Genomic DNA, 13,238 nt, shown 5'->3' with positions numbered 1-13,238 from the left:
GCTCTGCTTATTTGACATGATTTTTTCCATTTACAGTGAGATTCGTAGACCCTATCCCTATTATAGAGTACCTTTGCTGTTAAATTCCCTTGACTCTTAAATCTTGCCCACATATTTGTGTGGACAGCAAAAAAAGGGATTTTGACGAAGGAAAAATCTATTTCTGGGGAAGACCTGTGTCGCCCGGTGAAATGGTCCTGTAGCACACATTTCTAGGTATAAATAGATGCTAAATATACTACCATAGAAAAGCTAAATGGAATGCGGAAGTTACTACCCTCAGCTCGAACACCATAGGGCGTCGGTATAAGCACTGGGGCGAGTAGAGGCCACTATCACAGGTCTTCTGCCAATTAGAAGATTCCCTTCAAAGTCCCTCACAAGGCAAGTGCCGTTACAAGGACTACTACATTTACCTTCCGCTTGCTACTACTACAACCCACGCCCGGTGGCTTCATTCCTAGATTACGCACCCAAGATTGGACTGGCTACAGGGTGGGGATCAGGAGAAGAAAGAGGGACGGGTTCACCGGGCGACACAGGTCTTCCCCCAGAAATAGATTTTTCCTTCTTCAAAATCCCTTTTCTGGGTTCGACCTGTGTCGGCCGGTGAAATAGTATCAGAGAATTGCCATACAAGCTTGAAAGATACAAAGCAAAGATATAAGGAACAATAAAACTTAATGTTCTCTTAAGATTAAGTTTAATAACCAACGTAAAGAAACAAGCAAACTTAGTTGTATTCTTAAAATTAAGTTTTAATAACTAATATTAAAGTAATAAATTACAACAGTATGACAGGTGGAACCAATATGACCAGATACATACAAGTATATACGATAACAGGTAAGGAATACAAAAAGGGGCCATATACACTATTTACAAGTCTGGCAATGAAATGACAAGCAAACCAGCCCGGCACCTGGGGGGAAGATTGGTAGAGGTTACGAGCAAGGCAGGTAGGAAGGAATGAATATCAAGGGAAAAAAGCTAAGCAGAATAAAGGAATAGAAAATAGAGTTCTAGGATTCGGTCATCTCAGGGGAGACTATGCTCCCTGCAGCCACTGCTGAAAATTTAAGGGCCTCTAAATTCTTGAGATAGGGGCGTTTAAATAGTGCCGGAGATTTCCAACCCGTTTATTTCTTCAGATCCTCGAAGTTCATATTGTGAAAATAGTTAATCGAGGTAGCCACTGCTCAGATATCATGGGCGTGAGGGACTGAATCCATATTGGCTTGTTTGTCTAATACCTTTTAAGGAAATTGTTCCGCCTTTCTCTCTAATAAAAAGAGGATCTGAAGACTTTTCAGAAGTTCTGGCCAGATAAGATTTTAGAGTGACAACAGAACACAATGATGCGTCCTGTGTAAGAGATATAATCTTCCACGGAGCCCACCTGTTTTGTGGGTCTTAATTCTTGGCCAAGAATTTCCGATCCGGGGATAGTAGAACTTCACCCGACGTAAGGAAATCAACGTGATTTGGGTCTCTAGAGAGAGCCGACAGTTCAGATATTCTGGCGCCTGAAGCCAGACTCATTAAGAATAATTTTTATTGCAGTGTCTTACCGAACAATTATACAGCTGTAGGTTCCCTACGAATGGCAGACAATAGATTCATACTTCCGCGGTGGCGCCGCCATCGCTGATGTAGGTGACGTCATCTTCCTCCACTCGAGGGAGCTACAGGTACAACTGTCCAGGTAACATCAATTTGTTCTCTGCCGGCTTCTGGTGAACATCTGTGGTCGGTGCAGACTTTTTTCTTCGTTTGTTGGGAAGTATTATCTCTCCAATATCGGTGAAGTATTCAACTACGTGTTTGTAGGATTGAAGCTGAATTTCTTTTCTGCAATTTTGTGGTCTTACCATCATGTCGGACTCTAGTCCTTCAGTAGTTAGGTTTTGCGCCGGAGGTTGCAAAACTAGGTTAGTTAAATTAATTTATGATTCGCACACTAAGTGCATTAAGTGTAGGGGTTGTGAGTGCTCTAGAGAATCTACTTGTGATGAATGCAAGGATTGGAGTGAAAAACAGTGGAAAGTTTTTGTTTCTCACTCGGGGAAGATAATTAAGGATAGGAAGAGGAAGGCGGCTCTCAGAGCTGAAAGTAAGACTAGTTTAGCTTCTTCTGCTTCTTCTATTGAAGCACCTGCTCCTATTTCTTCTCCTTCTCCTCTTATTATGTCTCCCATCTTGAGTCCTCCTACTCCTGCTCCTGTAACTCCTTTGCCAACTTCCCATGGAGTTTCTCCTGACACCATTGCCAGCCTCGAGTCTAAATTTGAAAAGAAATTTGATGTATTAGCTAATACGGTGATGCAGAGGTTTATCTGTAAAGTCTTTCATAGAAAAGACTTCTAGAGAAGTGAAAAGTGTCATTGCAGTGCAATCTGAGGGGGTGGCTGTTTGTCCCGATAGTTCTCCTAGACGAAGGTCCCTGTCCCGCTTCCCCGCCTCGGGGAGAAGACATACCGGAGGTCCAAGGGAGACTGTCGGGGTTTGGCCACAGACAGTCGCTTCCTCCATCAAGCCTGTGGTGCGACAGCAGGATTCGACTAAACACCATTGGAAAGGTGTGTCGTTTGGTAACCAGTTATCGACAGAGTCGAGTGATTCGTCGCCGGTTAGACGTCGTAAGTGGCGTGATTCTTCAGTCTCATGTCCATTGAAGAGACGTTCGACTGAAGAGGTGTTCTCTCCGCCCCCTGTGAAGAGGAACAGAGAAGTAGATATCTCTCGCCCGTCGTGTAGCGTAGCTACATGGACTTCGCCTCGTATTCTTACGACAGCGACAGCCGCCTTCGACTCGGTTTTGGAGCGTCCGATTCTGAGTTCGTCGAGATCTTCGACTCATCAAGCTGTTGAAACTTTACCTTCGACTTCGCATACGACAGATAATTCGACTGGCGCGAGACCTCCGGTGGCGATCGTGTCGAAATCCACGACCCCAGTTGCTTCGACTTCAACTCAAGAAGACGAGAATCTAGTTCCGTTACGTCGACAATTGCAAGAGCTGATGAACAGGATGAAAGAAAACAAACAATGTATGAAGAACAATGAGTCGAATCAAGAACCGTCTCTGTCGCCTATCTCTTCGGATGACAAGGAGGACTTAGAAGCGGATTCTGTCCCTCTCTCGTGTTATTCAAAACTTTTACGCTACCTTCTCAACATGTACCCGGATTACTTCGTAGCAGCCGCTCCAAGGTCGCCTGCTTCCATCTTCCTGATGAGAAGGAAGAATTTCGATCCTCTTCTCCCGAAGCTCGTTCTTTCCAAGGCTGCTAAACATTCGCTTCGTGATATAGAAGATTGGTTGAAGGTCAAGAGAGAACTCTGAAAAGCAACTTTCGCCTATCCTCCATCGAAGCTTATTAAGAAGAGGTATAGGTTCTACGTAACCGGAGAAGCACCCTCTATGGGAGTGTCTGCCTCCTCCCAGGGGGACTTCTCTGGCTTGGTGGATGCAAATAGGAGATCCGCGTTTGCAGCAGCTAAAATATTCTTTACATCGCCTGAGTTGGACCATTTGGTAAAGAATATTTTCATAATTTTAGAAATTATGAGTTTCTTGGACTGGACGATCGGAGCCCTCACTATGAAAATAGAGGATTGCCCTACTCTTCAGGAAGACCAGGCATTGGACTGGCTTGGGGTTTTGTCATGTGCCGACAAATCAGTTCCGGATGGTTGCGATGAGCTGGCCTCTCTCTTTGCATTCGGGACTCTCAAGAAAAGACAGCTCTGGTGTTCTTTTGTTTCGAGAGGAGTCGCTTCGCCTCAGAAGTCCGCCCTTTTGTTTTCCCCTTTGACAAGGATCATCTGTTTCCCGAAGAAATAGTGGCCAAGATTCTTTCCGCACTGGAAAAGAAGTCTACTAATGACTTGCTTGCTCAGTCTTATAAGCGGGTTAAACCCTCGACTGTGACGACTACCACCTCGGAATCACCCTTGCAGACAAAACCCTTTCGAGGGGGTAGGTCTAGCCTATGGTGTTTGAGCTGAGGGTAGTAACTTCAGCATTCCCTTTAGCTTTTTCTCTGGTATATTTAGCATCTATTTATACCTAGAAATGTGTGCTACAGGACCATTTCACCGGCCGACACAGGTTGAACCCAGAAATGTCATTTTAGCACTTATATACTCCTTAGATTTACTTGTGTTTTTATATACATTGCCACAAATATTTTGTTCTTTTACCACGAATTTTCCTTCTTGCATATATGATGACTGGCAGAGCATAACTATGTAAAAATGTACCTAGATTTGAGTTCATTCCTGACCTAGATTGCAAGTTAAAAGTTAAAATTGTTATGCTTATCTACATGGACCTTTCAAAAGATTAAAGAAAATCTGGATGCTCTGGTAACCAAATTGCAATCAAAATCTTCATCAATCAGTGTCTAGAGGAATGACCATAAATAATCATTCAGGGAAGTCTATAGCTAATTTTAATGTAAACTATTATGCAATGTCCCATCACGTATTAGAAAATGAATTGTTGCATAAGCTACAAGCAGTCCCTGGTTATTGGCAGGGGTTCCTTCCTCTGCAGGGTCCTGATGAGCGAAAACTGCCATGAACCGAAACTCGGCAATTTATAATGCTTATGGGGTGGATTTTTGGTTAATGGCGCCAATAACCAGTTAATGGTGCCTCCATTAGGTATGTTATGGCACCATAACTCTGTTATCGATAACTGAAACTCGGCCCTTTATGGCACCATAAATCGCTGATTTTATGGTGCTAGACAAGCTATAAAACCAGACCAGCATTAACCAAGACTGCCAATAACCAGGGACTGCTTGTACAGAAGAATATATAGATAAATGAATTTTAAGAATATTATAATTGACAAATTTATCTCGACCATTAATAAAGTTTATCTCAACGACTGAGTTAAAGAACTTGTTTTTTGTGACGTGAGATGGTGAACAGCATTGAGTACTAGGAAAGCATTGCTGACAACTGAATAAAGCCAAGTAATTTTTATTGAATAAACATTTTAAAGTTATCATAAGAAGTTAGGTTATTGTTTTGCTTCCTTTAAAAAATATATATGAAGTGTGACAGTAAAGAAACGAGACTTGTCTCAAAATAGTTTTACTATTACAAAATATACAGAGAAATTACACATTATCCCCTTCAAAATAATCCCCCCAGAGTTAATGCACTTCTGCATTCATGTCTCCCACCCACAGAAGCAATCGGCAAAGTCCTCCTCCTTGAGCCCCCTGAGCTCCCTTGTCACAGTGGGTTCCTTTGGGCACAGTCTTCTGCTTGGGGAAGAGCCAGAAGTTGCACGGTGGGAGATATGGGGAATAGGGTGTGAGAACTACGATCTGTTTGTTGGCCACAAGTGCCTCACACTGAGCGTGGTGTGTTCAGGCACATTGTAGTGAAGTAGCCATGAATTCTCTCTCCACCGAGCCTGCCTGCTGCCCCACACCCGGTCATGGAGGCAATTGAGGACCTGCTGGAAGAAATACTGGTTGACTGTCTGACCCTAAGGTATGAACTCATGATGGACCACTCCCTTCTGGTTGAAGAATATGATCAGCATGACCTTCATCTTTGATTTGAATATGCAAGCCTTCTTGGGTCTTCTACTGCAGGCTCTGTCTCTTGGTTTCTGGGTCGTACTGGAAGTCCCAGGTCTCGACACCTGTGATGACCTTGTCAAGGAAATCTGGATCATCCCCATTCGACTTCAGCAAGTCTCGACAAATATTGACCCAGAATCCGACTCCAGCAAGTCTTGACAAACATTGACCCAGTGTTCATATGGTCATGCAACAAAAGCTGTTACCATCTTGGTACACACTTGCATTCCCAGCTCCTGCACCAAGATGATCCTCACTGACTCCCTGTTCAGACTGAGCTCCTCTGCTGTCATCTGCACTATCAATCTGCGCTTTCTCCACACCAGCTGTTGCACTTTGGCACTGTTCTCAGCTGTCTTCATTGAGGAAGGCTGTCCTGACTTGGGGTCATCCTATACCTCCTCGCAGTCACTCTTGAAACATTTGTGCCCCTCGAAGACTCACGGCTGGGACATCACATCTTCTCCATAGGTCTCTTGGAGAAGTTTGAGACACTCTGTTGGGCCCTTCCCTAACTTAACCAGAAATTTCAAATTGATTCAAACCAGAAATTTCAAATTGATTCTCTGCTCCATGTTTGTGCCACCTCCAGTTGCGTGACTAAACAACAGCCTGAAGCAGAAGCACAGAATGAGCAAAGTGAACAACATTATAGAGAATAGGGGTGAGATGTTGCACAACACAGTGATGTATAAGCAGTTAGCCAATTGGCATTGAGGCATAAGTGTGGCCTCCACCGTCTCGTTTCTTTATTGTCACACCTTGTACAGTATTAAAGTTTTTCTAATTAATTTTTTAGTGCCAAAGTAACTGACCTTTTTTAGTGCCAAAGTATCTCTGACCCAAAAGTCTTGAGCAGAAGTATCTAGCCAAAGGCTAGCCTCTTTCATCTTGTTCTGTTAAGAAATTGTCTCGCTGAAGTGTTTCACATACCGTATACCTGAATATAACTTTTCATCTTGAAAACGTGTACAGGCAGTCCCTAGTTATTATCGGTTATCTGGTTTGATGGTGATTGTCTAGTGGTGAAAATCTGCAATTTTCGGCACCCTAATGTGTTGATTTCCAGGTATCGGCACCAATAAAGGGATTTTGACGTAAGGAAAAATCTATTTCTGGGCGATTGGCTCGTGTCGCCAGCGAAATATCCTTTAATCTATTATTTCTAGGGTAAATGTACTAACACATACCAGAGAATAAATAAATAAAGAAAAAAGGTCAGTATAACTGACTCGCTCACCCTCCAAGAGGGTGTCGGTATGAACACTATGGCGAGTGAGACCACTACCACGAGCCAAATGCCAATAGAATTCTCCCACTACAAAATCCCTCCAAGAGGAGAGCCGACCCACAGAGTGGGCAGCAACTACTACTACTACTCCATCCCATGCTGCCGACTGCTGCGCCTCTGGTGGCCATCCTGAAGTTAGCAGACAATCTTGGGCGATGGGATGGGTAGGGCGGGATTTCGCTGGCGACACGAGCCAATCGCCCAGAAATAGATTTTTCCTTACGTCAAAATCCCTTTTCTGGGCTCAGCTCGTGTCGCTGCGCGAAATCGTACCAGAGAAATAGCACAAGATTGTAAACAAAATCAACAAAATAAAAGAAGGTCTCAAATAAAAGGTAAAATAAAATTGAAAGAATATAATTGCTAATAAGGATACATATACACAATGATACAAAATAGAAATATTGCTTAAATTACACTTAATTCTAATAATATTTCTTAACTTAAGGTAATTTACATATATACAGGGGTAATAAGGCATATATGTACAAAAATGGTATCTGTGTAAAGCTATGTATCAGAAATCCAGAGCAATTAACATAATAAGTTGAACAAAATAAACTCAACAATAATAATATATAAAGGAATGTATATAACTTAACATACAAAACCCGTAACCATTACAAATAAGATGTATCCCCTAGCATAAAAATAAGGGGATGACATCCAAGAGATCAAAATCCATAATCAATTGTGAGTGCCCCTAGCAAAAAAATAAGGGACACCCACTACATCATCATCAAAGCAGCTAAGACACAAGGTGACCGTAGATGAACAAGGCAGGAATAGACGAACTGTTGGGTGAGGCAGGTAGAAAGGAGGACTGGTTCTTCTACTAAAGGTTAGGTGGAGTCAGGGGAAACTATGTTACCCGCTGCTACTGCTGAAAATTTCAGAGCTTCCAAGGACTTTAAGTAATGACGTTTGAACACTGTCGGCGATTTCCATCCAGTATACTTTTTCAACTCATCGAAGTTCATATGTTGGAAATAGTTAATTGAGGTGGCTACTGCCCTGACATCATGTGCTTTTGGGAAAGAGTCAGGATTGGCTTGTTTAATGAAGTACAGGATTTGTTGCCTGATGCCTTTAATAGATAAAGTACCACCTTTTTCTCTTAAAGAGAGGACCCGATGAGGATGAGGAGGTCCTAGACAGAAAGGCTCGTAAGGTTGAAACTGGGCAAAGAGATACATCTTGTGGAAGGGGTAGAACCTTCCATGGTTCCCACCTCATCAAAGGATCTTCATTCTTAGCTATAAAGCTACGTTCCGGAGAAAGTAGCACTTCCCCTGTGGGAAGGAACTGGATATGATCCGGATCTGTGGATAAAGCCGACAGTTCTGAAATTCTAGCTCCTGAGGCCAAGCTTAATAAAAATAGAGTTTTTCTTAAGAGCATTATAAACGAGCATGTGTCATTATTGGTTTCTGAAGCCAGCTTTAGAACATTGTTTAAGAACCATGATACTGACGTAGGCCTTACAGAAGGTCTAAGTCTAGCACACGCCTTGGGAATAGACGAGAAGTAGGAATCTGTCAAGTCTATGTTGAAACCAAATTGAAAAATCTTTTTCAAGGCTGACTTGTTTGTCGTAATCGTGCTAGCTGCTAAGCCTTTTTCAAATAAGGATCTGAAAAAGGATATAGCTGAATTGATTGTCATGATCCTAATATCTGATTCTCTCAGGAAGGTTGCTAACTTTTTGACAGCAGCATCATACTGTCTCAAAGTTGAATCTCTTTTATCGGATTCCAAGAAGAGAATATTTTGCGGGTCAATATTCGCATCCCTTTTCGCTGCAAACTTCATGAAATCCATAAAGTTAGGGTTTTGAGAATCCCTGAGGAAGCGAACACAGTCTTCGTTTGTACTGACTGGGAGAGCCTGGGATTGGGGATCCGAAGAGGGCGAAGACCCAGTTCCAGAATTAGAGGGTACCAATTGCTCTTCGGCCAGTCTGGGGCTACTAGAGCCACTTGACCCTTGAATGTCCTGAGTTTGTTTAACACCTTCATGAGAAGATTCACTGGAGGAAAGACATAAATCTTCTCCCAGTTGTTCCAGTCTAGAGCCAGGGCGTCCGTGGCATAGGCCAGAGGGTCCAGGTTGGGGGCCACATAACATGGGAGTTTGTGGTTCGCTTGAGATGCGAAGAGATCCACCTGTAGACCTGGAACTCTCTGAAGAATCCATTGGAACGAACTGTAGTCCAGTGACCATTCCGACTCTAGAGGTACTGATCGGGATAGAGCATCTGCTATGACGTTTCTCACTCCAGCTATATGAGTGGAGGAGAGATGCCAACTGAACTTGTCCGCCAGGGAGAAGATGGCTACCATGACATGATTTAGATGACGTGATTTGGAGCCTCCTCTGTTTATACAATGTACTACCACTGCGCTGTCCAGGACTAGCTTTATGTGGGAGCACTTTGGCGGACGTAACCTTTTTAGAGTCAAGAACACTGCCATTGCTTCCAGTACGTTTATATGGAACGACGGAACTGAGGTGACCACGTTCCTTGAACCTTCTTGAACTGGGAATATCCTCCCCAACCGCTTAATGAAGCGTCCGTGTGGATGGTGATCCCTGGTGGAGGAAACTGAAGGGGCACTGACACCGACAAGTTCTGACTTTTGCCCACGGCCGGAGTCGATTCTTTAGAATCAGAGGGACTGAGGATAATTTGTCCCTGGACCTGACATTTGCTCGTGAGCGCCAGATTCTGGTTAGGTCTTTCAGTTTGGCTTTCATTAGGATGTTCGTCACTGATGCAAAACTGGAGTGAACCCAGGATCCTTTCCTGAGTTTCTTCTTGACGCCAGTTTGTGACTCAGAAATTGCTTGACTGACTTCGCTATTTCCTTCCTCTTGGTTGATGGAATCGACAGAGTATGGGAGGATAGATTCCATTGAATGCCTAGCCACTGAAAGTTTGACTCTGGAGTGAGTCTTGACTTGGTCCTGTTTACCTTGAAGCCTAGATATTCCAGAACTGAATCACTTTCAGTGTTGCTCTGTTGCATTCCTCGACTGTTGACGCCCAGATCAACCAATCGTCGAGATACGCTACTACCATAACCCCTTGCGATCTTAGTTGTTGAACTACTACTTCCGCCAGCTTCGTAAACACCCTGGGTGCTACGTTGAGCCCGAAAGGAACTACCTTGAAGGAGAATGTCTGGTCTCCTATCTTGAAGCCCAGATACGGACGGAAGTGTCTTGCAATAGGGATATGATAGTAAGCGTCGGTAAGATCGATAGAGGTGGTGACGGCCCCACGGGAAGTAAGGTCCGCACCTGCGAGATCGTGAGCATCTTGAACTTGTCGCAGCGGCGAATGGCTAAGTTTAAGCGGGACAAGTCTAAGATTACCCTTCTTTTTTGTGAGCCTTTCTTTGGCACGCTGAACAAGCGTCCTTGAAATTTTAACCTTTTGACTCTCGCTATAGCTCCTTTCTGAAGGAGATCCTCCGCATACTCCGTCAATTCCTTGGAAGGAAGTTGGCGGAAAGGTCTGGATGGGGGTGGGTTCGCTAACCAGCTCCAACCCAGGCCTTTTGACACAATGCTCTGAGCCCACTTGCTGAAGTTCCACCGGTGGCGAAGTGAAACAGCCTCCCTCCTACCTGAAGTTCCTCATTGGTTCTGGTAGCCTCCTCGGCCTCCCTCCCCTGAAATGTTTTCCCTATTAAAGGGACCTCCCGATCCTCTCCCACGAAAGGATCGCTTACCTCTGCCTCCCTTACCCGAGCGGTCATACTTCTGTGAAGCTTGACCCTCGAAGACCTGGTTGTAGGCTGGAGAGATAACATAAATCGGCTGCGACTGAGCCTTTGAGGTGGAAGGTTGGGCTGTTTGCATCAAGGGAACAGCCGGAACTTGCTGAGAAAAGCGTGGCTGCTTCTTCTGGTAGGGCTGGAAACGTCTAGGTTTCCTTTGAGCCTTACCCTTACCGGCTTGATCCTGTCGTCTCTTGGCCGTAAGACCCCAACGGTCTTTAAGGCTCTGGTTCAATCTCGTAGCCTCTGACTGAACCTCCTTCACCATCGCTTCTGGGAAGAGGTCTGCTCCCCAGATGCTTGACGTAAGCAACTTATTCGGCTCGTGTCGAATTGTCGCTTCTTGTAGGACATGTTTCCTACAATTCGTCCTGGTAGTGGCGAACTCAAACATATCCGACTGCACCGTTTGAGTCAAAGATTTGGTAAGAAGCTTGAAGAGTGGCTCCGACCCATAGGCAATGGTAGCCACCTCGGTCATAGCCATGGAATTAATAGACCTGGCTAACCGTGATTTGGCATCGAATTCTGCCTGAATAAGGCTATCTGGAAGCCTAGGTAGCTTCTCACCAAACTGCTCCATAGCACAGTCTGGTTTGAGTTTGCCAGCTGAGAAGGTGTTAGGTAAATCTTCCCACAATTCACCGGCTGAAGGAAGTAAAGGAGATGTAGGATCTGCTTCCTTCAGTTGAGGCATGGAATCCCCCTTCTGGGCTGCTGGAATAGTAGTTGTCGCGATCTTTGTCAAGAAAGGGAGCGGGGTACTCTCTTCCATCGTAAAGATCGTAAACGGACTCTTAAAAGGTTGGATTTTCGTGTTGGAACAATCCATGTCCTCTAGACACCTGAGCCATTCTCTCTGAGCCTGGTCACGTGAATAGAGGACTGTCTCCTTTGGTACTTTATCATCCCGAGTCATGGCTGAGGCGGTGAGCCTGGCGTAGCCGATGAACGGAGGCTAGCTAAGGTCTTCCGGGTAGAACTCGAAGTCCTCAATACTCCGAGTTCCACATTCCGGGATAGAGATAAGCCCGTCCTGGAAGGGGGCGTATGACGCTACTCTCCAAGGGTTGTTCTTTGAGAACGGAGGTAGAGAGTCATACGGGGGTAGCTGGGCTCCACCTGTGTTGAAAGGTGGAGGAGAGGCTAGAGGAGCTTGGCTCAGTCCGGCTATAATGTTGTCCTGAGAGGTAATCCTATCAGACAACCGAGAGATCATTTGTTCCATGCTATTTTTCAGAGACCCAACCAGATCGCCCACTTGTTGTAACAGACCAGCGTTGGAGTCCAAAGCGAGCTGCTGCGGAGGTGGAAGGGTGGCTCTGAATCGGAACCAAGGGTAGCGGAACTGACGACTCCGCTGGAGTGTGAGATCTCTCCCTGGAGGATCTACTCCTCGAGGACTAGAGCCGGAACCCAGAAGCTTTAGATCTCTCTGCTCCGGGGTTTCTAGCCGGAGACTTACGAGAAGAAGATGACGCCGAAGCCGTCTTCTTAGACGACGACGACGTCTTCGTCAAGGTTTTCACTGCTTGACCCTTGACCTTGGGTCTAACTGAAGCGTCAGGAGAAGTATATAGTTCATTACCTGTAAAGCCTTGGAAGGATGGAGAGGTTGCAGGGTGGGGAGAAGAACCAGTTGCACCCAAGGGCATCCCTTGGGTGTCCAACGTACCTACCTCGACCAACAGGTCGTCTACACCTACCATAGGTTCCACATTGATATCAAGCGTCGCGACTTCCGAGGAGATGTCCTGGCCTTGGTCCGTCAACGAGGCAGCCAGCTGTTGCTGGATGAAAGCAATAGTCGGGGCCGCCTCTGCTGGGTCGACGTAGCCTGTAGCCTTGCCTCCGGGGAAGATTAGTACCGCCAACCTCTTCTCAAGGATGTAGGGCATACCCTTGGCGGCGTTCTTCCCAAAACCGCCGACCCAGGCCCGCAGGGTTGCCAGTGCGGTATCCCTCACAGCCGGAGCCTGGAAGAGAGGGTATTGATTAGATTTTAAGAATAACTTAAAACTAAAATCAATTTAAAGCTTAACTTAAAATTTTATAGGGGCTATAAGACCCCCTGAATTTTATCTTAAGTTAGGGTGATTAATGTAAAAACTTAAGCACTATAACAAATGAGGACCAGTTACCGGAGTTGGAATACTTACCCCGTCTAAGAGCTGGCTCACCAGATCGTAACAGATGGTACACGTCTCGTGGTACCAGACCTGGATGTCCCCGTGCGGAGTCGCGCATGGAGCATGGGACCGGCAAACTTCGTGTCCACATGGGTCCTGAAGTGTGGCGGCGCATCCCAGATGCTCACAGTTGGTTGGGGGTCTGTAAGTGAAAAGACACATGAGTATCTTAAAGACTATCACTTACAGGCTAAAGGACAGAAGAACTCCGATGCATGCCGGAGCTCGGAAAAAAATTTGGGCATAACCCCTCCCTTATCGCCTGAATAGGCTATAACCCCGGAGAGATCCGGTGAGACAGGTAAGGGAGGGGGGTGGTGGTTTAAGGTACTTAAGATAAACTTACTAGTTTAACATAAAAGAT

At 45.2% G+C, this 13,238-nt stretch overlaps 1 protein-coding gene across 1 annotated transcript in view; it reads left to right on the top strand.

The window, feature by feature from the left end:
* Positions 1 to 13,238, top strand: part of LOC135224963 (uncharacterized) — an 85,740-nt gene that overhangs the window by 46,180 nt on the left and 26,322 nt on the right. The window lies entirely within an intron of this gene.

This window comes from Macrobrachium nipponense, chromosome 20 (genome assembly GCF_015104395.2).
Source record: "Macrobrachium nipponense isolate FS-2020 chromosome 20, ASM1510439v2, whole genome shotgun sequence".
Lineage (NCBI taxonomy): Eukaryota > Metazoa > Arthropoda > Malacostraca > Decapoda > Palaemonidae > Macrobrachium > Macrobrachium nipponense.
Note: the sequence above shows the minus strand (reverse complement) of the source record. Positions and strands in the feature narration are given on the sequence as shown.